Below are 24,765 nucleotides of genomic sequence, written 5' to 3'. Positions count from 1 at the left end.
AAGAAAAGTGTAGAAAGCATATCCCATATATATTTTCAGAGCAGAGTTAGCCAAACTGACCTACAAGTATTGACTACAGATGCTTCTACAAAAATGTAATAAGAATATTATTGCTATTGACTGGCCACTGGTTGTGCAGACAGCTACATTGTAGTAAAACCTCCTATTTTTGTAAACTTCTCTCCTTGCCAAACCTCTTTACATGCCACTTGTTGTTTTCAAACAGCTATGCCTCCTAATTTAGACTACTTCAGGGTAAGGGCTATCATCGTTTGTACGGTGCCAATTACACCTGTGTCCCAATTTGTCTGGGGGGTTTAGATGATACACAATTAAAAAAAAATATTTACACATTTCCAAACTAAGGGTTACTGTGGTCCTAAGGGAAAAGAATGCTGTGTTAAACATAGATTGTATTACCTAGGCATATAATATATCTATAAAGCCATTTAATTTTTTAGCCATCTTATAAAAGCAATGACACCAGCCTTACAACAAATTCGTGCCTAGGGATTTGTTTGGTTATATCTTATTCTCAAATCTTGCCAGGTGGACATTCATTTCCAAATGCCCTGCAACTCATTTCTTTTGCAACTCCACTTTCATAAGTTCCGTTTTTATCATGTTCAACTTCCAGATCCAATTTGAAATTTTTTATATTAGAAGTTGTAAGGTTTGGGGCATATGAAGTCTTGAGGACAGCAGAATTTAAACAAGAAGTACCTGTGTCTACAATGGATTCAGATCAGGGTCCGAGGCTGCACAAAGGGGTTATAACCAGAGAGTCTGCCTCACATTCCTAGTCCATAGCAATAGCCATGTCTGTAGCCTAGACCAGGCCAGAGGATCCAGGACCAGGGAATACAGAATACATGACAGGGTAAGCAGAAGTGAGAAACTGGCCTCCATAGCTGGGTGCAAAGCAGAGCTATTATAGGGTGTCAGGTGTTCAACAGCAACTGCCCATATTAAGGAAGGGCCTGGGCTTATATACTTAATTCAGCCTATCCTGCAGGAATTTAACTTAATCCTTCCAGCTGGTGCCACTGATACCATGTGGCTCTGCTGAGGGTACAGATTACCTTCAAACAGCAGTACTTTCTTACTGCCACCTCTGCATGCTCTCCATGAAAGCCTAATTGCATTCTTATTGAATGAAAGTCTAATTGTATTCTTTTTTTCCTCTTATGTTACCATAAAAAAATATACCAGACAAATCCTACTCTGAAATTTGTCAGATATTATGGTATTTACTCAAATAAAATAAGCCTTCTTATAAAGACAACCCCTCAATAGTTAAGATTCTATATAAGGAAAATTTACAATTTTTTTTTGTTTTTCAGGTATAGAACCTAATTACTGGAGGTCTGCTTTGAATTTGTCCCTCTCCCACTGCTACAGCCAGGAAGATAAATCTGGAGGGTAAGACAGCCCTTTACCCTCCCAACTTCTTTCCCATGCAGCCCTTCTTTTCTGTGAAACCCTGCTCTGTCTGACACATGTAAGGGAGAAGCAAATTTGAAAAGACTGACTTAGAAATAAACATACCTGTAGTAACTTGCATATTAGGAACTTACTAATAGACTTAGATCATCCAGAAGTGATGCAGTTTACCTCTTTTGATACTGCTGCAAGTTTTAGCACAGGTATTCCTTAAAAACACTTTTAAAGAGCACTTCAATACATACTTGCATGTAGCACAAACTATGCATGACACTAGCCTAAAGCTGAAAGACTCATAAATAACCGTATAAGTTATTGGGCTGGGCCCCAGCACAGACAACTGTTTCAAGCCATGGTAACCTCACAGAACTTACTTCAGATACCCCCCCACACCCCACACAGGATCCATGTGGTAATTAGCCTCCACTCATTACTGGATGCAGGTGTTCTTGTCAAGAGTCCTGGGATCATCCAAAAATTTATATGCAGATGAGATGCAGGGCAACCTGGTCCAGCTCCATCTCATGGAAGGTGGGGTCACACTAATCAGGTGCTACAGGATGAGAGAGAGAGAGAGAGAGAGTAACAGAGGGATCTGGGGTAAGTCATTTGGGATCCCATTTGGTGATATTTTCAAGACATTTCAGGCTGGTTAAAAACAGGATTCACTGGACATGGGAAGGAAAAGTGAAGCTCAGCAGTAGAAATAAAGAGGAAGTTGATATATATTTAGTATAGTGGCTAACCATGACCCCCCAATAAAGTGTCAGCACTGAGGGAAACTGACCACACTGGGCATTACCACATATCTTATTCAGATGAGTTACATTAACCTATCCTTATGGTAGCTTTCCATCGGTATGTTTGCTCTATATGGGCCATGTGTTTTATAGTCATGTTCCATGTTGGCTTTATTTAATCAGCTTTATAGTTGGTTTTCATTACTGAGCACATGCTGCTTTGGACACAGTTTAATGACAGACAATATATTTAGTAAGGTTTCCTTGTATGCAAATATAAGCCAAGGGGCTTGTCCCCCATGCTCACTGAGGTAAAAACCTTGTCTTATATTCAATTAAATATGGTGAATCTTGAAATATCCTGAGTTTGACCTGGCATAATAAATCCCTTTCATTGCAACTTAATACAGGACCCAATTTGGCCAATTTGTAGGAGGGGTGTTTTTGCAAGTCTGTCCCAGTGTTCTGTTACAATTGAAAATTTCTGTTTTCCTGAATTTACAGTTGGCCTGTGTGGATAGAATTCTTCATCTTTCAGATGAGACTCTCAGTGGTATTTTCCTACATAAAAGCCAACCATCTACAGAAAAAATTCCTTTTCAGTAATGGAAACTTGATTTCTTTTCCACATTTTTGCTTGTACACTGAACTATGTTACATAGATTATTCATGCACTAGAAGCTGCCTTTCAGCTATAATAAACTATTCTTAAAATAGCAGTTCTCTAATCTGAATCCCTTTAATGAACTGTCAGTTACTAAAACAAATTAGAATGCTCAGTTCCACTTTAAGTGCTACAGAACAACTCTTACTTGACAAAGTTAGGCTTAATTACACATTCACTTGAATATTCTTTATGCCACCAAATTCCTTCCCAGAAAGTTACTCCTAGTCCAGGAAGCCTTCTAGGCTCTTACATCTAGCTAGTTCAAAGACAACTATTGAAGAGCAATAAGAAGTACACAGTAAGTATAAAGCTACCAGGATTGTCCTGTGGTATTGTGAAAAGTATAGGAAAGATTCCATCCTAAGATAGTGAAACTTCTACTATATCTCCTGGTCAAGTTGATGTCTTAGTTTAAGGTTTAATTAAAACAGAACATTATGAACAAAATAGAAGTTGGTTTTTTTTTTAAAGAAGAAAAAGTAATATTAACTCACCTGATTCAAAAAAGAAAAACAACTGTGAAGAAGTAAATAAAAATTTGGTTATGCATTTTTGCCCTTATTATGAACTCTCTTGAGAAAACTCACAAGTTCAATTTTTGCAATATGTAGTACGACTATACTGATTGTTCATTTCCTGCTACCCGACTTATGAACAAGTTAATCATCATCTCAGAATTAGGCAATAGTGATATTCTCAGGTTATTGTAAGTCAGTGGGAATTTTTCTAAAATTTATTTTGTATTTTATGACTTGAACTTTTATTTTTTATTCAATTCACTTTTGGGGGACCAGCTCCATGATATTCAGTAATTATGCAGTACTCATGATACTTTCATGAACTCTACTTTATTTTGTATCCTGTTTCAACAGGCTTTAAAAATATTTAGATAAACTCTGGGAGGGACATTGTGAAAGCTCAGTACTTAAAGGCATGATTCCCAATACCCACTATCTTTTATTCCAAGCCAAAATCTAGTACTTTACCCCCCGCCACAACACCCATACATTAGTATAATGCCCACTTGCAAATACATGTAGCCAGCTCAATAATTTAACATGAAAGCAACATTTAGCAAGCCTTTCATATTTCCTGAATCATTTCTGCTATTTGACAGTAATATAATGCAGTTCTGGAGCTCTGTAAAGCAAATAAAGTCCATTGCTTTAGTTGGTCCTTGCCCTGGAGCTATTGTTTGAATCTGCTGTATGGCCTCTGTAAAATCCTTGGCAACCAAGCAGCACACTAACCACCCCTTTTCTATTTCCCTTATGAAATGTGAAGAAGTATTACCTATTCTTCCATTGAACATGTCAATCTGGTGTAACAATTTCCTGTGACCACATGGCAGCCTCTTGAACACCACTGATTTGAACAATGGATAGAAATTTAGGATGGGCAGGGGAGGGTACAGATGGTATGGTGCATCATCACATATAACACAACATTTTTTTCCAATCAAAGAGAAATTAAAAGATTTACTAATATACAAAAACAAATATAACTTTATTTAAATGTGTGCTAATTTGCCAGACTATACATAATTTAAAAAAATAAAGGCAAGCTAGGCAAAAAATTTAAAATACAGTGCTTAATTAGTCCTGTAGTAATTATAGTTAAATGTACATCTATTATTCAGTTTCATAAAACAAAACCTAGCCTTCGTGAGCATCTTGACAATGAATCTAATGCCACAGTATCAATCATTTCCACATCTGAATTAATGTTCACCAGAGTTTAATATTACCACACCCAAATCAAGGTGTTAGCTATTACTAAAAACTCTGCAGGGCTATGAAATATATGAGACACATTACCAGGAATGGCTGATAGACAGCAAAAGTACAGAAGAAAGGATAACTTGATTAATGAAACATTAAGACCATAAAAAGGAAAGGGGGCCATTAACATCTACTGAGTGAAAACAGATTAGTAGGGATCAGGCACTTTATAAGGAGCCATGAAGTAGTTGAATCCCTCAGCACTATCTGAACAGAAATGCTGCTTCCATTCTCAAGCAGCTGGTTTTAAAGTTTAAGTAGAACAGGAATCAAAGGTGGGGGGCAGGTTCAAGTGCATCATTGCACACCTTCCTCTTCCAAGATCCATCTCTTTTTGCACCTAGACTTTCCTCAAAAGAAACACAGTATAACATATTTATCTGTTCATGACATGGCTCTAAATTAACATGCACCTTGTTCTCAGAAGACAGAATGAAGAAAAAGATTTTTTCAGAGTCTCTTCTGCCACAGCCCCAGCTTAGCCAGGAGTGAACCCTTCAGCCCCATTGAACGTGTATAGTCCTGTCAGTATTACTTCTCTTTCTTTTGCCACTTAGCTAATACAGCTACTACCAATTTAGCAGCAACTGTGAGAGAATTAAACCAATAGCTGTTAGCCCTGAAGCAAGGCTAACTGATGACAGGACTCTGCTCTGGCTCCTTGCAGCCAGGGAGTTCAATTGTAACTGACCTGGTGGTGGAGGTAATACTTAGCACCAACTTAGTGGGTTTTTTGCTTGATTTCAGCATGGAAAAAAATCAGGCTGGATGGAAATTATCCATTCAAAACTAGGACATGCATCCCAGTTTTGGATGGATATTTTTTGGGGGAAAAGGCATGCATGATATACAAATACATTTTTTCTACATCTGTCAGCTCACAGAATTCCAAATCATTTTTAATTTTGTCTTTTGTCTCTATATGTCTGCAAGTCCCTAGGGGCTATGATACCATTTTGTAAATAGTGTACGATACCATTTTGCTTGCTGTTGAATAATAATTCAGGCTTCACCAATGCTGCAATAGCATTAACTGTATATCAAAATTTAACTTTGCAACATTTTCAGAAAGCTGTTTATTTTTTATGGTGTTTTCCACCACCATTGCCACAGGGCCACAAAACTTGTCAGCAGGGAGCAGTAAAGCTCCATGCGGCCAGATCCAGCCTCATCAGGGTCATTGCAGTGAAGAGGGATCAGCCCCATCCCCCATATGTTCAGACTGGACTCAGCTTCCCCCCCCCACACCCATGCAAAGTTAGGTGGGGGCCACTCTGTCCCACCCAACCCCCAACACATGGCTGATTGTTGCTAGGCTGGCCCCTGCTGCACGGATTGGAGCCACCCTGGGACTCTTCCTCTGTGCATCTGAATTGGGGCTGTCCTGCCCTCCCCTTACCTACCCTGTATATCCAGATCAGCCCAAGATGCACCGCATGTCTGGCTCAGGCCCACTCTGTCCTACTCCCCCACCACACATCTGATCATGTCCACATCAGAGCCAGTCTGTACCTCCATCCCTCCTTCACGCAGTCTGGGATGGGCTGCTTTCCTCTCTCCTCCACCCTCCCCTCTCCTGTGCATCCAGATCAAGCTCTCACCACCTATGCAGCCAATGGGGTCAAAAGGTTGGATACTATTAGTCTAGAACAAGTACATAATCTCTTCCCTGCAACACAATGTAAACAAATTTCCTCCTACTTTATTTCAACCCAACAATTCTTGGCTTGAGCACACCTGAGTAGAAAGTTAAAAAAAAATTATTTTTTTTTACAGGATCTCATTCTCTGCAGTAGCTCTGGCAATCACAGTCCACATCTCATTCATGAGCAGATATCAGGTGAGGATTTTTTAGTTTGATTTTATATATTAAAATCATTTTATATATTATATATATTCAACTGTAACTAAGGAGGATGTTAAATAGCTTCTACTAGAGATGACTATTTCTAAAATTGCAACCTTGGACAATTTAAAGCCAGTCTTTACAATTGGCCAAGAAGATATCTGGCTGGCTAATATTAATAAATCTTGATTTTTCCTACAATTCCATGATGCAAAGTGTGCTAATTTTATGCCAGTATTCAAATGGGGCAAGAGATGACTTAAGCTATCAGACTACTCAGCTTGAAATCAATATGGGGCACGCTGATAGAGGATTCAAAAGACAAAATACGAGCGGTATAGCAATATATTTTGTGCCATTCCATAAAATTGTCACTAAAACCTTCTCTTTTTGCTTCAAAGAACAAAATCATCTTTGAGACTAGAATGTTGCTTTGTTACAATGTAATTTGTAACAAAGCCATCGTTCTTTGTCATTACTCTGTGGCTCTCATATATAGTAGCATATTCAACCTACATTACTAAGGAAAGTAATTTGGAAATGCCCATCAGTACATAATCACCTATTGGTTAATCTATAGAATCTTCCCCCAAACATTATTTACTTGACTTTTAACCCTTTTGAATGAAAACTTCAGTAACAGATTTTCTAATGACTGCATAATACAACCATTACAGCTATCTAGAAAAATACAAACTCAGTGTATCTTTTTAGGCAGCATATATAGTTAAATCTTTTGCACATATTAATTATATGTTGCCTCAGGCCAAAAGGGCAGGGGTTAAACTTGTGTATAATTACTTCTCAATGCTTCTCAATGCAGACACAGCATTGTAGTATTAGGACGTATTGTACTCTTAAAAGACTCCTGTTATTTAGACAGACACTTACTTATAGAATTTAGGCATCTAGAGTTTAGATATCTGTTGTTAATGTTTTCAGAAAGAGTAAGTGATAATTTGAAACTGTGGCCACTAATAAACTCCAAACAGGATTTAAACACTAAAGTTATATTTCACGAATTATTATATTCCCAATTTTTTTCAGCCTCTGTATTCACAGTATCTAGTGCTTCAGAATATAGCTGGTAAATCATGGAAAATAATATAGATCATTTGTTAAGATAGATAATTCCAAACAAAATCAGTTTTAATACAGTGAGATGCAAGGTTATTTATTTAGGAACAGGAATAGAGGCTATAGCTACATGATGAGAAAGAAAAAAATGACAGCAAAGTTTTTAGGAGTTATAATGTATAAGCAATTGAACATGAGCTTCTAAAGTGATGCTGTGGCACAACGTGCTTAAAGCAAACCTTGTATGTATGAACAGGGTAACAGTAAGTAGGAACAAACTCATTTTAATTCTGTACATGACTTTGAAAATGACAGATTCAGTTTACAGTTCAGATATTCATATTTTCAAAAAAAGATGGAAAGAAGAAACAACCCCCCACCCACCCGATATTAAGCTTGGATAAAATTCCTTACAGTGAGAAACTCTGAGGTCATTCTGTTTAGCGTATTAGAGAAAGATTGAGAAGGAATGTGATTACAGTGTGCAAGTATCTTTATGGGGAGAAAATGTCAAATAGCAAGAAGCTCATTAATTTAAAAGAGAAAAGCAAAACATGGGTTTATGATGCTTGTTGTAGCCAGAAAAATTGCAGTTAGAATTAAGGCACAAATTCTTAGGAGTGCTGTACTCCGTTATTGGATCATTCTACCATAGAAAGAGGTAGATTCTTCACATGGTTGGATGTGGATAGATGAAACAGTTGTATCAAGTGGAGAGGGAGAGGGGGTGAGAGGCTTACTGTGGTTAGTTGAATCTAGTGTAATGTCTACCAACCATGAGAGAGAAACCCCCCCCCCCACAGTAATTTGCCACATTTCCATACTATAGATTTATGTTCACTTACTGCGGGGTAAGACTAGACAAATCAAACCTTTAGACTGGATTGGCTTGCTGCATACTGCTGTGAGATTAATTTCTTTCCATATCCAAGCCAGTGTAATTTTACAACCTGTTCATTCCTCTAGTATCTTTGTGCAAGGACTAGATGCTTTTCTAAAAGATAAGTATTAGTAAAACATGTTGCTGAACTCAATAAAAATGAGCAACTCATAATAGTCTCTGAGGGAGGTCAGATTAATACTTCCTTGGATTAACAGGTTACTAGTATATTTATAAGTAAATCATCTGATCTAAAAAGAGTATCATATTGACAACATTATAATTTATGCTGTGGGACCGGACTCAAAACATATTTGTTTTTTAAATAAACATTGTTTAAAGTTTTATCTGCACTTACAAATACAAAACTGTATTCATGCACACGGGAAATATACGAATGCAAGACTTGCAGTTCATGGCCAACACACATTAAATGGAACATCAAAAACTGCTATGCCAGAATTTCCATGTTTCATTCTTCAGTTCTCTTCTACATTTAGCTGCCAAAAAGGCAACCATCCCTCTTTTTGTTATATTTAATTCCCTGCATTTTCTGGATATTTTTCCCCACTGAAAACTGCATTTACTATCATACTGAATATATTTATAGCACATGCATATGGGATGTCATTACAGCTGTCTCTCACGTTCTTAGTATATGGAGTAGCTTTAGTGTACTGCCTTGGGTTGATGTGGGCAGTCAGACCTAAGGGTGGGAAGCAGCAGAAGCTGGCCTTTCGTATACAAGATGTACCTCTGTGATTCAAAAGACACAGCTGAGATGTACACCTTTTGGCTCACAGAGAACAGCCAAGGCATTTTATCTCTAGTAGCAGATAATGTAAAGAAGGTTTAGGTTTTCAGGATTCATATTTTAAGAGTTACTCTACACATCTCTCACAAATCTCTGCCAGATCTTCAGGGACCAGGATATGAGCAGTCACTGAACTAGAATCACAAGTAAAGGATCAGGAGCATGCTGGACAGAAGCAGGAATCCTAAATGAAGTTACAAACCAAGGACCAGGAAGAAGCCACAAGTCACCAATCAAAGCAAACATGATAGTCAGGTCCACACCAAGCCTTCTTCAAAGAAGGTGAAAGCCATCAGGAAACAAGCAGCTAGGCCTGGAGGTCGATCAGAGTGGCTAGATTACAGAGCCATAGCTCCAGAACCAGGACCATAGAGCCAGAGTCAAGTTCAAGAGAAAGCAACTCATATAAACACAATCAAGAATCCTTAAATTTTCTGACCCACTTCCAGTGCCTGCCCTTTAAAAAGGGGAAGTGATAGGTAGCCAACTGGGTACCAGGGCAGGGGCAGTTTCACATTACATAGGCTTAGTTAGGCCCTGTCTACACACTGGTAGTTGCGATGTGGGGTGGAAAGCCTAGATAGATATTGCTCTAGGAAAACCAAAGTGGTTGGGGTAAGGCTACAGTCCTGACACTTAGCTCTCTTTATCTACATATTATTGATTTCTACCCATTCTGCATTTTATTCCTACATCTCCAATATTTGTTCGTTTCTTATTTTTCTCTTATCTTGTTCCTCCTTTTGTAATTTTTTTCAAATTCTTGTCATAATACCATATCTGTCTCAAGCTATATATATTCTTTTGCATTGTCATGCATATAAGCCATATATAATATTGTATCTGGTAACTTTTGTATTATTGCTTCACAGGAAAAATTGACTGACTTCTTCTGTCAGTTACTTACCTTATTTCACTGAGTCATTTTTTTCTAGTATTCCCTGCATTTCCAAATCTTTACTTCATCAGTGCATTATTTATTCTGGGTAAATACATGGTTTATTATTGGAGTCTGGAAGTGAGTTATCTCCCCACAAAAACATTTAGTTTTTATATGACTTTAAAATAAATGCAGATAATTCTGTAACATATGTAACCTGATTTTTAAAAAAAAGGTTACAGCAAACATAAGAAAGTCTGGTCTTAGAACATCCTATAACTGGCTAAGATATATTTCGCTAATAAAATTCAAAACTATCAGTTTTAAAAATAGAACATTTAAATCATTCAAGAGCAAAAAACCAGAAAGCCTAACAATATTTTCTAATTGAATTAGAAGTAGCTAATAGTCCAGTACTGACTAAAACACACTGCAAATCAACTATGACAAAGAAAAGGGCAAATAATCTGTCAGGTGGGGAAAACAAAACAAATACCAAGCCAAAAAGAAAACAAACAAAAAACCCAACTAAGTTTACTGTCAGTGCCAAGGAAACTAACCAAAACTTTCTGAAAAGTTTTAATCAGACATCTGAAGATAGTCAAAATCTTTCCTGGCAAAGATCATGAAGCATTTAAAAAATAGGGGTAATTATTTGTGTGGTTAATTTTGTAAGAGGATTACTAATTGACAAGGAAGCCTTTACAAAAACTGCAGTTACTCTAGTTAAATAAGCTCCAATGTTTCTATTGAATATGCTGTCCCTTATAATGAGATACTTGAGACAGATACCTGAATACAGTAAACATGGCTTCGCTGATGCGCTGAAAATTTTGTACAAGTCTCTTGGTAGCAAAAATTTCAGTGCTCATCACCAGTATAAAAACTCTGTCCTTTTCCTTGTGAAGACCACCTTGAAATTATGAACAGGTTGTAACAGATCCTTGGTTGAAACAGCAGGCAACTGAGCTCTATTGATTAACCAGGAAGCAGTAGTGAGTTGTCTTGGATACTTGAAGATGAGAAGGGATACACTGGATATCTTAGATGAGTTGACTTATAACTGCAGCCTATTCGATAGCCACTGGTAATAACTAACAAAGTGAAGGTCACTATTTTTTTTCCTGCTTTCCACCCGGTATTTTCGTGCTTCCCTCCACTTCTCCATAGCTTAAGTCTCTCTACCATCCTCCACCATTCTCATATGATTGCTTTGGGCTGGAGAAGGAGGATTGTTGGGCTCACTGTCCTAGACATTACAATCTTTAACTCAGTTCTCTTTTAGAGAATACTCTTCCCTCTTTGCCATTCTATTTGTCAGGACCCAAACTGTTCATAAGCCACCTTGGGGAGGAATGTTTAGAAAACTGCACCATCAAACCTGCACTCTACTTGGGTTACATAACAGTTTTCACCATCTTTACTAAACAGAGCAAGTACGTACTAAACAGAGCAAGTACATGCTTCATCTTGCTTCACTTACTGGATCCAGTCCCCAGCACACTTGTCTTTCCTACATAGGCTAAGTTCTTCTGAAATACAGATTGCCATTTGCTACCATGTTTATGTACAACACCAAGCACAAATAGCCCTCAGTACTAATATATCAGTATTGTCAAGGTAATATCTCTAATAATAAAGCTGCTGCTTGGTAGCCAGCTCCTCTCTTCCCAAACATACTTGACTAAAACAAATTAAGAACTGGTACTGTAAAGAAGCCCCTTTTCCTTTCCTTCCCAAACCCTACATAACTACTGATGAAACCTGCTCTTTCTTAGTCAGGAAGACTCACTCCCCTGTGACCTATAATTGTTAAGGCAGACTACCAGCAGTGACGAGAGATTTAGCCCTCTCAAGAGCCAGAAGGTAAATGTCAGAATCCAAGCACCTATAGCCACCAACTAACTATCAGAGGGATATACTCCTCAACCATGGCACAGCTAGAGGTCAATGCACAAATCATTACTACTACTGTGAGAAATAGATGCAATGATGAAGTGATGTTTAACATAAACTCTGCGAACTACAGGGGACTGTCAGTGAGGTGTGAAAGGGAAGACTATAGAACAGATTGTTTGCCCATCTCCTCTCTGTGAGAGCTGGTAAATAAATTGGATTTATTTCATGTATTTATTTTTAGAAAGCATATTTGATCCTACAAATACCAGATGTATTTCTATACCAGCAAACATTGAAGGCCTATCACTGCCCTGCTAAAATGGGCTCCAATCAGCGGTGACTATTACACTGACCTGAATGGTACTAATTGCTTGGTATGAGCAGTTGCAGGCTAAAGACCTTAATTTATTTTCTGTTCAAAACAGGGAAGAAATCTGACAAGCAGATAAAAACAAATTCACCCAGGAAAACAGATTTCATTTTTAAGCTATGGAGAGGGTATGCAAACAACTGAGAAAAGAATGGAAGTTAAAAATCACACGTTATATTACTGAAGAATAGATGTCTCACCTATGTCTGATTCATCCTTGTAGCTAAGAAATAGGACTGCATACAAATGTCATCCAGAAAAAATTACAGTATTATATTTTTAGTTCCTTGGATAGGTACCTCCGGAGGTTCCTGTCACTGCTCAAAGCTTACTAGTGCTCTATTCTAAATCTTCAAAAATGAGTGGGAGGCTGAGGTCAAGAGAACAGCATTGTCTTCTGTGCATTGGAATGCAAAGGAAAACCCTATAATTCAGCTGAAAACCCTGTACTGCAACAAGCAATTCATAAGCTAGTCAAACCAGCACTCTCTCTAATTTAACAGAGATATCTTTTTATCATCTGTGATCAAACATGCTAATTAAAATTTTAAAATGTCTTATGGGGAGGTTGCCAGTAATAAGAGATAGGTTCAAAAGAAGAAAAGAAACTGAGTATTCTAGTCAGTGAATCTTAAAGTACTTGTTACTATTTAAAAACACAACTGTCTTTGGTTATTCTTTAACCTGTTATTGATTCAAACAACATTTAGGCTAAGTACAGACAGTCAAAAAGCCCAAGGCAGAATCTATTCAATCTAGGCAGTTTCCTCTAAGCTGTGTAGGTTGAACCAATAACCAACTGAACTAACATTCAGTTTTCAATTGGGAAAGGCAGGAGAAGGCCTGCACTGACTCAGGCCAATAGGCCAGGAATGCTAGAGCACATCTCCCAGCCTGCTGGCCATTGCCAGCACAGCCAGGTGTCCCCAGTTGGCTCCCTAGTACATGCCCCAACCTCCTGCTGTCCCTTCACAAGGGGTAAAGAAGCCCCTTGTCTGGGTGCTGACCCACCTTGGGGGAGCCTCCTACTTAGGAGGCTTCCCCAGGCCAGGCAGGAATTCCCTCCCTCCCAGCTGCTGATTGCTTCACTGCTGCCACAGGAGGGAAAAGGAGTCCTCCAGCTTGGGGGCTTCCCCACACCACAGCCCAGGGTCCCCCAGCCCTAGGGAGCTGAAGGTAATTCGCTTCCCTCCCAAACCCCAGGGCTGCATGCCTTAGCTTCTTCCAGTCTCCAGGACAGCCCAGGGAAGCCTCAGGGAGTGGAGGGAAATTCTTCCACTCCCCTGCAACTAGTTTTGCCTCAAGACTTGCAGCAGTGAAGCAAAACCAGCTGTGAAGAAGCAGAATTTTCCTCTGCTCCTTGAGGTTTCCTGAGACTCACAGGGGCTAAGGGAAGCAGCCCTGGGTTTCAGGAGGGGAATAATGTCCCTCAGCTCCCTAGGGCTGCCCTCAGCTGGGAGACCCTTGGCTGGGGTGGGGTGAGGCGGGGGTTGGGGAAGGAGGGGAAGCCCCTCCCAAGGTGGGGGCTCCTCAGTGCCTCCATTCTGGCATGCATGGCTAGGCACCTGGCTGGGAGGACTACTTCTTCTCCCTGCTTCTTGTGGCAACTGCTGAAGCAAATCAGCAGCTTGGAATGGAGAGGGAGGGAAGAAGGATGCAGAGGGTCAAAAATCCCCCACCACATAGAGGCTTTTTCTCACCCCATGTGCTGTATAGACCTTGGCCAGAGGGCATCTGGGGTCTATTCCCCTGCACTCCCACCCTCCTCCCCCAGCCCCTCAGTCCTTATGGGGAAGCCAGGATGCAGGCTAAGGAGCAGGCAGGAAGTAGGCTAAGGACAGAGGCAAGGCATGGTAAGGTACTGCAGCAGACAGCATAGCCTGAGGTTGCAAAGCACCCTGGGATGCTGGGAGAGGGGAGGGGATGGACTTGTAGTTAAACTTGAACCAGGAAGGGATCTGGGACACAAGTTTCATAAATGGGTTTGACCCAAATCATAGTTTCATAGTAGGGTCGGAAGGGACCTGAGCAGATCATCAAGTCCGACCGCCTGCCATGGCAGGAAAGAGTACTGGGGTCAAATGACCCCAGCAAGGTGATTGGCTAGCCTTGTCTTAAAGAACCCCAAGGTAGGAGCCAGCATCACTTCACTTGGAAGTTGGTTCCAGATCCTAGCCGCCCTGACAGTGAAGTAGCGCCTCCTGATGTCTAATCTGAATTTACCCTCTGCCAGCTTGTGACCGTTATTTCTAGTCACTCCTGGTAGCACTCGGGGGAACACGGACTCCCCCAATGCCTGCTGGTCCCCTCTGACTAGTCTGTAACAGGCCACTAGATTCCCTCCTCAGCCTTTTCTTGTGGAGGCTGAACAGGTTCAGGTCCCATAGCCTCTCCTCGTAGGACCTGCCCTGCTGCCCCCTGATTATGTGAGTGGCCTTCGTCTGGACCTTCTTCATGTTGTCCACATCCCTCTTGAAGTGTGGCGCCCAGAACTGGATGCAGTACTCCAGCTGCGGCCTGACTTGTGCCGCATAGAGGGAGAGTATTACCTCCTTGGATCTGCTTGAGATGCATCTGTGGATGCATGACAAGGTGCGGTTGGCCTTCCTGACTGCATCCCCACACTGCCGGCCCATGTTCATCTTGGCATCAATGATGACTCCAAGATCCTTTTCTGCCTCTGCAGTGATGAGAAGGGAGTTCCACAGCCTGTAGGTACGGTGCTGGTTCTTCCTCCCCAGGTGCACCACCTTGCACTTGTCAGTGTTGAATTCCATCCTAGTCTTATCTGCCCACCCCTGTAACCTGTCTAGGTCTGATTGTAGCCTATTCCTTCCTTCTAGTGTACCCACATCCCCCCATATCTTAGTGTCAAATCTGACAGGACCTGTCTCTAATGAACCCGTGTTGGTTGCCCCTAAGCATAATCTCCCCTGCTGGACCCTTGAGGACATGTGCCAGGATAATTCTCTCAAAAAGCTTACACAGGATCGAGGTAAAAGTAACTGGCCTTTAGTTCCCCATGTCCTCCTTCCTCCCTTTTTTGAAGATGGGAACTACACTGGCCCTCTTCCAGTCCTCTGGCACCACACCAGAGCACCATGAGTGCTTGTAAAGCTGTGCCAGGGGTCTTGCAATGACCTCAGCTAATTCCCTCAGCACCCTGGGGTGGAGATCGTCTGGACCAGCTAATTTAAATACATTCAGTCTCTCCAGAAGTTCCCTGACTAGATCCTCACTGACCCTTGGCCTAGGTGAGCCTCCTCTGGGACCCGAGGGGGGTCCGGTGTGGGGGCTGATCCAGTTCCTGCTCAAGAAAATGGAGGCAAAGAAGTCATTAAATAGGTTAGCTTTATCGTCTGGTGTGACATCCAAATTTCCTAGCGCGTCTTGCTGGGGCCCGGTACCTTCTTTTTGCCCCCTATGTATTTAAAAAAGTACTTCCTGTTGTCTTTGATCCCGGTAGCTAGTCCCAGTTCCATCTCCACCTTGGCCTTCCTGACTGCCCCTCTGCATTTCCAAGCAACCACAGTCTAGTCCTCCCTGGTGATGGCCTCTCCTTTCCATTGGGTGTACACTTCTCTTTTAGCTAGGAGACATTCTTGGATGCTTTTGGTGAGCCATGGGGGCTTTTGCGCCCTCCTGCTCACTTTGATCCATGTCAGGTACCTTGCCACTTTAATCTGCGCTGCTACATTCCCCTTTCCCCCCTACCCCAGCCTGTCCCCTGATGCCTTCATTTCCATTTTCACTGACTGGCTTTCTTATGTGCATTGCATGCCAGCCTCTGGTTTCTTTACTATTCCTTCCATCCAGGAACAGTGCACACACACAAAATGCAGGTGCTTCCTCAGCCCAATGAAGGTTTTTTCAACCCAAAAGCTTGCCAAGATATATGTCTCTAACTATTCAGTTTGTCTACTAAAAGATACCAGCTTAGATTGACCCAAAGAAACTTGTCTCCCAGTGCTATGTCCTTAGACAAACACCCCTAGCACCTGTCCCCTGTCAGCTGACGGGAAGGACGCGAGGCCCTGTGCACATCTAAGTCCCAGGGTTGGGGCTGGCAGGGAGAGTTCTATGGCAGCTGCTGTAGAAGAAGCTCCTGCAAAAAAGGAAAGAAAAGCTCTGTCACAGTTAGCCTGCCTGAGATGCTAGTTCTACTGTGCTGCAGTGCTTACCTGTTGTTAATTAAAGATGTGAACCAGACTGAGGCCATAGGGGAGAAGCAGGCCTCATTGGGACACACTACCATGTCATATAGAGACCCCAACACCAGTGAGGGTGCACCTTCATACACACATACACCCCTCCCCCCATGAGTTTTGTCATCAGCTTGAAATGCAGTTTCCCAGAAATCCCTCCACCTATCTCCTGGAAACTTGGCAGGCTTCATGTCCCCAGAAGGGGCTACCATCCCTGCTGTTTTCATCCAAATCTTCCCCCAAATGACAAAGATATAGGCAGTTTTGTGCTTCCTCATTATAGCCTATGGGGGAAATGTTGAAACAGCAAAACAGTTTTGATGAAACAAAATGGAACAGTGCTTCAAAATGAAATTTGAAACTAAACACTATCCCATTGAAATGGAAGTCAAAACAAAACAATGCTGTTTCACACAGCCCAGTGGATACCACAAGTATGGGAACTGGGAAACATATTCAAATCATTTCTATAACAACTTCAGGAACTACTTCCACTAATCCTGCACTCTCTATCCTAAGGAACTTTCTTTATGCTTGCATAAATTTACAAAAAAAAAAAAAAAAAAAGTGACCTGTGTAGACCCAACATATCCAACTTTAGTAACCCTCAGTGAAAAGCTATCAACACATTAATAGAACCTATTTCTCACTCAAATGGCATGTTTTCTGCCAGACACAACAGACTTCAACAACAAAATCCAAAATATCAACCACCTTCCTAAAGTGGCTATACTTTCAACCATTGACTTTACACTAACATCAGTCCAAAATATGCCAAGCTCTCCAGGAGTCATCTGGGGGAAGAATTTTTAGAAAACCCACATTCTACCTGCATTGCATAGATAGCATCTTCATCATCTGGACTGAAAAATGGACTTCCTAACCAACTTCTACCACCTGCTTAACAATTATCACTCCTCAAGCAAATGTTCTAGAGAATACTCTTACACTAAAATCAACTTTCTAGATACCATGATTCACGCTTGGGATGGCATGTTATAAACTAAAATACACAAAACACTCATGGATTATCATACTTATGTGCGCAAAGCCAGCAATCATCCCAAGCACACAGAAAGGTGCAAGCTACAGTCAAACCCTCAGATACCACTGCATGTTTTCTGTGGGGGAGAAGGTTTGCAACACCCACCTTGCCAATCTGAGATGTGTTTTTATACAACAAGGATACTCCAGTAGGGAAATAAAACATATCTTTGAAAGAGTCACTCAAATACCCAGCAGAAACCTGTTACAATATAAAAAGACACCTTCCTGTGACTACACACCCATGGTGGTCACCTACCGCCCCACACTTGAACCAATCAGAAGAACCATCAAACCATTACAACCTATACTTAGAAAAGACACTCAACAAATATTACCAGCCCCTCCTATCCTGGCTTTTGAACAAACCCCTAACCTTAACCAACTCAACAGAAGGAAACTCCCCATTGTTCAACAGACATCAAATGGGATATAGCTTGGTCTTACAGATTGATGCAACAATTCTCCACTGCAAAGACAATCACCACCAGACACAATGAACCATCAGAATCCACGGATCCTGCACATACCTTTCCCAAAATGAGGTCTATCTGATCCAGAACACCAAATACTTTGATAGTAATTATTTGGGTGGAATTAAATTGAAGTTATACATCAGAATAATTTCTCTTAGAAAAAAAATTAAGAGGACTGTGGCAGGGCACTTTCGCTTTAAGGGCAGAAAACAGGCAGCTGCTGGGTGCCTGATGAGGGCAGCCATTTTGGACCCCGGGATATAATCTGGGCTGCAGTTTGCTGCAGGAGAAAGGAGGTAACATCAGGCTGAGAGTCTGCTCTGGCATGGTCAGGAGATAAGGGCAGGGGCTATGGGGTGGAGGTGACCCCTTGTCCTAGGTAAGATGTATAACCCTGTCAGGGAAGGGTGGTGTGGGAGCCCCCAGAAAGTGCCAGGCCAGTTGCCCCCCCAGTGAAAGGTGGATCTGAGTGCCTTATAACTCCAGTCCCACATCCCTAGTGGTGTTCTAATGAGCAGAGGGAGCCCTAAGGCAGAGCTCAGGCTGGAGGAAAGAACTGGGGCTGTGCCCAGGTGACAAGGGAAAGCCTGGGGGCACAAGTGAGACCCTGAGTGAGAGAGGCAACGAGTAGAGAGACCCTGAGTGAGAGGAGCAATGAGTAGAGAGACCCCCTGAGTGTGGGTGAGTGAGGAGGCCCACTGGGGGCATAGTGGCCCCGCAAGGGGCTAGAAGTGAGATAGACCTACGGTCATACAATCGCTCAGTCAATGCTCAGGTGATGGTAGCGGGAGACATACAACAGACTGTGACAGGGCTGACCAAGGAGAAGAGAGCTAAACCCAAAGCTGGGTGAGGCCAGGTAGGATGAGTGTGGCCCTGCAAGAGAGGGCAGGATGAAAGAGGCTGGGTGAGAGCCAAAGGAGTGAGTGGGACCCACTACCACTCCTCATGGTATGTGAGTGGCCCTCCAGGGCTGTAGAAAAGAGCTATAACTGTGTGCCCAGTTTCCTCCAGCCATAGGCCAGTGAAGTAACACACACAAAGTAACATGTCCAAGGCATGGGACCTGTGAAGGAGAGTTTGGAGCAGGTATTAGGCCCTTATCAGCAGGGTGAGTAATGGGTAGCCTCCCACCTTAGTAATAACTCTCATTATTTTTCCATCAAGGTGTGGCAGGAAAGTGAAGTGGACAGTTACCCCAGGAGTGGGCAGCCAGTGAAGACCTGATGAGGAGGCACCCTGTTACAAGGACAAGAGACATTGGGTAGGAGAGCATTTTTCTGAACTTACTATCCTTGTGCTCAAGGGAAATATACAAAACACCTTCAAAAGGCAAGCCTGGAAACAAAACAAAAATGCATAGGCTGGATGGACCTTGAAAATCAAAGACTGAATAGTGAAACTTTCCTTCTGGCATTGTAACAGGGCACTGACCCCTGGCCCTGTTATGGTCTGGAGTGCCCCTCTGGGCCCAGACACAGAAACTAACTTACCAAGGAATGTAGGACCAATTGTGTGGTGGAAAGAGATGATGCCCAGGGTGAACTTGCTGGTATACATGCCCAGCACAGGGTGAAGTAGGCAAGTGGGATCCTAGAGTTGGCTCCCATTGGCCAAGGGAGGCCCAGCCATAAGGTCAAGTTGGGCTGGCCAGAAGGATAGATCCCTGGAGAAGGTCAGCATGAGACACAGAGCTTGTGCACACTCTGCAGAGGTGTGGGATTGACAAAAGGAACTGGGACATTAAGCATGAGCCAGACCCAGAGCAGTGTAAGGGGAGAATGAGTACCTCTATAAGAGAGGCAGCATGGGGATCCACAGTTGGGGTGAAGGAGCTACCACCACTGGCGAGTCCAATAAACCTCAGGGTCCTCCCTAAGAATGATGAACTGGATTAATTGATAGGGAAGCTCTGAAGTGAGTGGTCTTACTCTCAATGAGTTAAAGGACGAATGGAGTCAAACAGACTTCAATCAATCCATGAATTAATTACAACAAAGAAATTAATTACAATGAAGGCTGAGAATCTGGTTCACAGACCAGACAGTCCAGGGATAAAAGTGTATAGGGACTGATTAATTAAAGAGTCAATGGATGTATTAATGGGACACTGTGCGAGTTGAGGCAATAGAAGAATGCTTGACAAGACACAAGGAAATTTGTTAATTGATGGAATATAAATAATGGTGTTAAACCTTATAGTGGATGGGCTGTAAATATGTATGAATTAATGTAGAATGCTTACTAATGAATAGACCTGGAATAAGGACAGGATTGAGCATGGATTAACTTGTTAATTGATGGATGGGGGGAAACAAATCAACTGAATGCTGATACTTAGCCAGAGGCAAGGGGAAAATAAGGGCCTATAATAGAAAAATACAGTGGTTACAAACTAATTGGGTAATGAAATAAAGACTTAGTGGGTGTTGTGAACCTATAAGGAATGGGTTATTATCCGTCACTCCTTGCAAGTAAGAGTCTAGAATAACTGGTCAACAATCAGTCATCATATCGCAGTTACTTGTTGGGTGAGGCCGAAAGGGAACACGGGCTTGTGTTTGCATAGGTGTGGTAAGGGCAGGGTGTACAGGAGCCAGAGCCCTGTGAAGAAAATCCTTGCTGCTATCCCTAACACTAAAGATAACTGGAAGATTTCACCTCCCTTTTTCTCTTTCTTTGCATTTTCAACATGAAGGAATTATGGGGAAGCATAAAGGAAGGCAACCTAAAGTGAAGAGGAATAGTGGCTGTGTCCCAGGGGTACAAACATGGGGGACACCTGAAGGAGAAACCCTGAAATCAGAGGATACTCACCCACTTTAGGAGTCAGGACACCAGACAAGCAATGCCGACAGGAGAAAACTACGCAGTTCATCAGCTGTGCCTATATACAGCTGAAGCCAGCAGGAGACGTCACTGACGATCGCCGGCCAGCTAGGATAAAAGCTGACACCAGCTGGGAGCAGAGGACAGCGGGAGAAGCAGCAGGATTTCCATGCCAGTGGCAGGCAGTGCCAGCAAGAAGGGGGAAGTCCCGATTGGACAGGGACACCTCAGGCACCAGCAGCTGCAACAAGCCTCCACGCTGGTCATGGGCAGTACCGGTGGTGTGTGGGAGGAAACCTCATTCAGGGAAGAGCAAGGGGAAACCCCGGAGACAGAAAAAGCTCCCTACACCGGGCACTCAAAGACTGGGTCAAGGGAGAAGAGTTGACCCAGAGAGAAATGGAGGAAGCGCAGCCAAGACAGAGAATGAAGAAGCATTAGAGGACACGGCCAAGCACAGACTTCAGGGCAGGCAATATACCAAGGCAGTCCGGCCTGAGCTCTTTTTCTTTTACCAGCCTTGTGTTCCTTTTTGTGTGTCCTTCCATTCGTTGCCTTCTGGCCAGTGCATATTCTTCTTTTGCCATTTACCTTGTTTGTTGATTTATTTTTAATTTTTTGATAACCTGATGCCGAGAGGACCAAGCAACAGCCTAATCACAAGGGCCACTCACAAAAGCTAACAAGCAGCTGGCACTGAGTGGGAAAGACCTGGAGGACAGAGGAACATCCAACAAACACGTAGTCCATGAAGGAGGCTAGAGAAGACCCAACACTTGAAAGCGTGCGATGGGTAAGGACCATCATGCCTGGAGAGCAACTCGCATCAAAATCAGGTGTCCCACCGGTGTCTGGCATATGGCAGGGGTGTAGGGGAGGTAAAGCCCCATGAATATCCATCAGAAGAAACAACCAATCTTGAGGGACTGCCAATGGAAGACCCCACCACTGAAGATGCATTCAAAGTTGTGGCAGGCAAGTTCTGGGGTCCTCCCCGGGGTGATCAGGGTCCCTATCTGAGGTTGTATGGAGCTTCCCTGTGCCTGTCACCAGGTGCATGTGCCAAGGCAGTGTGTGAACAAATATTCAAAGCAAGACAGGCACAGGCTAACCAGTCACTAGCAACTATGAGACTTTCACAGGCATACAATCTATCTATCTGATTGCTAGAAATCTTTCTGCACGCTGAAGGCGGTCATCACTCTCTTAAGTTTTGAAAGGTCTTACTCTTCCACTAATGAAACTGTCTTTTTTTCTGTTAAATTGTTTATCTGTCTATTACTGCTGGGAATGTCTTTCTCCAATTTCAGAACCTTACACACTGTTTTTAAATCAGTGCTGTGCTTTCTTCTCTCTTTAGACCTAATGAAAAATGCTTCACATTTGAAAGCTTGTGTAAGTATCTCAATCATGCTCTTGGTCCAATAAAATATATCACTCACAAAAACCTTTGTCTCAAACAATGTTCAATATTCTGGTAAAAAAGCCCAGAAGGGACCTTGTAGTTGCTAGAACTGGTTCTCTGCAATCACACTCCAGAGCATTAAAGAATCTTTTTATTAAGATTTAACAAGCTCCATTTTAGACCAGTTAGGTTTCTTACCACTACAACTGGAAGGCTTGGGAACTTTCTTGTTGGAAACCAACATGCTTAATAACCTTTTTCGGATTGCTAAACTATATGTATTCACAACTAGAGTATGCCTGAGACACTGGTATCCCTAAGTTTAAATAGTCTCTCCCTATCCCTCATGTGTATCCTTCTGGATTATTTATGAAATGCTATTATAGCCCACCTCAGAAAAGCTCTTTTAGCTTCTTCTACAATAGTCTCTCCATTTCCCTGACCATCTTAGTATTCTCTCCATCTGTTCCAGTTTGAATTCATTTTTCTTGAAAACAGGTGACCAGAAGCATATATAGTATTCCAGAGATCTCAACTGAGCTTAGAACTGACACATTAATACTTTTTTCTCTCTAGTAGAAAAGGAGAGATCCTAAAATTATTTTCTCTTTTCTCTCAGCTATGCTATGCTGGTGGCTCATAGCTAACCAACATCATCTCTCTTCCTGGCTCATTTTCAGCTGATGGGTTCCTAGTTTAAGGCAGAAGTTCTTGTAGTTAATCCACCATGCCTGACTTTGCACATTGTACTATTAAAATTTATACCATTTCTGTTACTCTAGTTCCGTTACTACAGTTCTTACTGTATTTTAGTCCTCCTCCATGTTGTCTTTTAATTAATTCTCTTAATTAATCAGAAAATTTCATTACTAAATTCCTATCTTCTTTCCAGCTTAACTAAGTATCAATGTGACACTACATAAAATGCGTTCCTCAAACTGTAAGCATTTAGCAATTCTTTTTTTCCAAAGCATTTATCACATTTTTTACTGATATTCTTTTCAAAATTCCAACAAAGAGGTCACATTTTTAAAATAAGCATAATCACAAACATTTAGAGCTTGCTTGTACCTGAATTCTTTTCACTGACATAGACACTTCCAATTATTAAACTAAAAGAGTAAAGTCCATTCCTCTGGTAAAATTTTAAAATGTACTATAAAATTGAGGGAAAAAAGACAATTTACATGAACAAAATTTTCTGACAACTGCATAAATTCTCTAGTTTCTTTCTACTTGTACTTTCAGTCTATAATTAGTGACAACCCAGAAGCTTCTTAGAATGTGGATAATAAAACAATTATTTAAGAATTATTTATTTATTTGATTGGTATCAAAAGAAATTTATCTGATGCATCTGTCATCAGTATAGGTGTCAGAAATTGGTTTATTCATGATTTCCAAAAGAGGTTTCAGAATTTTTAGAATTCAGGCTATGTGAAATTGCGAAGCAAAAATACTGAAATATCTATTAAGAGACTGAAAATGCCTAAGAATTGAAAGACCTGGGAAATATTGAAAAATGTAATTGATAAATATGAAATCAACTGAGATTAAGAAATATCACATTGCTTGAAGTTTGTAATGACACAGATACTAAAGACATTTTATAAAATGGGTTAAAGTGCTGAAGATGGACAATTTTTATTTCCTTATCAGAATGTGAAGCAAGAATGAAAGAAAATGTTTTCAACAGCAGAAATATTTTCTGACCTACATTTGAAACTTATTTTAGAAATCAGCTGATTTCATGCATCACAGCCAGTGATTAAGAGATAATAATCAAATAGACGAAAAAAACAAACGATACACAAAGCAAGAGCTAACTAAACTTACAGCCTGCCCAGGATACCTCACAAGCCAACTTATAAAGAAGAAATAAATACTCCAGTATACTGTATATTAATTACAACAAACTAAAAATGTCTTGGTTTTGCTGTTAAGTGTACCGGCCATCAGACAAGGAGAACACCACCTCTGAAATATAGCCACTGAAGAAGTACTTGTAGCTGTACTTCAATGAGAACATTCTCCTTCTCTCCTGTGGCATTACCATGGATTCTAACCCCTTGCAATACTCCAAGACCTTGTGCCTTATGAAGTACCCAGTGCTTCCTGTTGTGTTTATCTGTATAAACAGTATAGTAAAATGAACATTATCCAAGATACTAAACATCTGATGTATAATTACTGAAGGAAAAAAAAACCCCAATGTTTTCCATAAATAAAAATTTTCTAAAATTTCCCTCACTGTTTTCATTGTATTCAGTGGGCCTTCTGAATCTGAAAGTGTGCCATCAGAAAATGTAAATCCAAAAAGCCCACTTCAGTCATGTGAGTGCTGTTTCATGCGGCTATAACAAATGGTGGAATTTATTTTCCTATTAAATTTAGAGAAAATCTTATTCC

At 41.3% G+C, this 24,765-nt stretch overlaps 1 protein-coding gene across 1 annotated transcript in view; it reads right to left on the bottom strand.

The window, feature by feature from the left end:
* Positions 1–24,765, bottom strand: part of EPHA6 (EPH receptor A6) — a 973,304-nt gene that overhangs the window by 889,709 nt on the left and 58,830 nt on the right. The window lies entirely within an intron of this gene.

Source organism: Crocodylus siamensis, chromosome 1, assembly GCF_052110815.1.
Source record: "Crocodylus siamensis isolate JL-2025a chromosome 1, ASM5211081v1, whole genome shotgun sequence".
Lineage (NCBI taxonomy): Eukaryota > Metazoa > Chordata > Crocodylia > Crocodylidae > Crocodylus > Crocodylus siamensis.
This window is presented reverse-complemented; position numbering and strand designations above follow the sequence as displayed.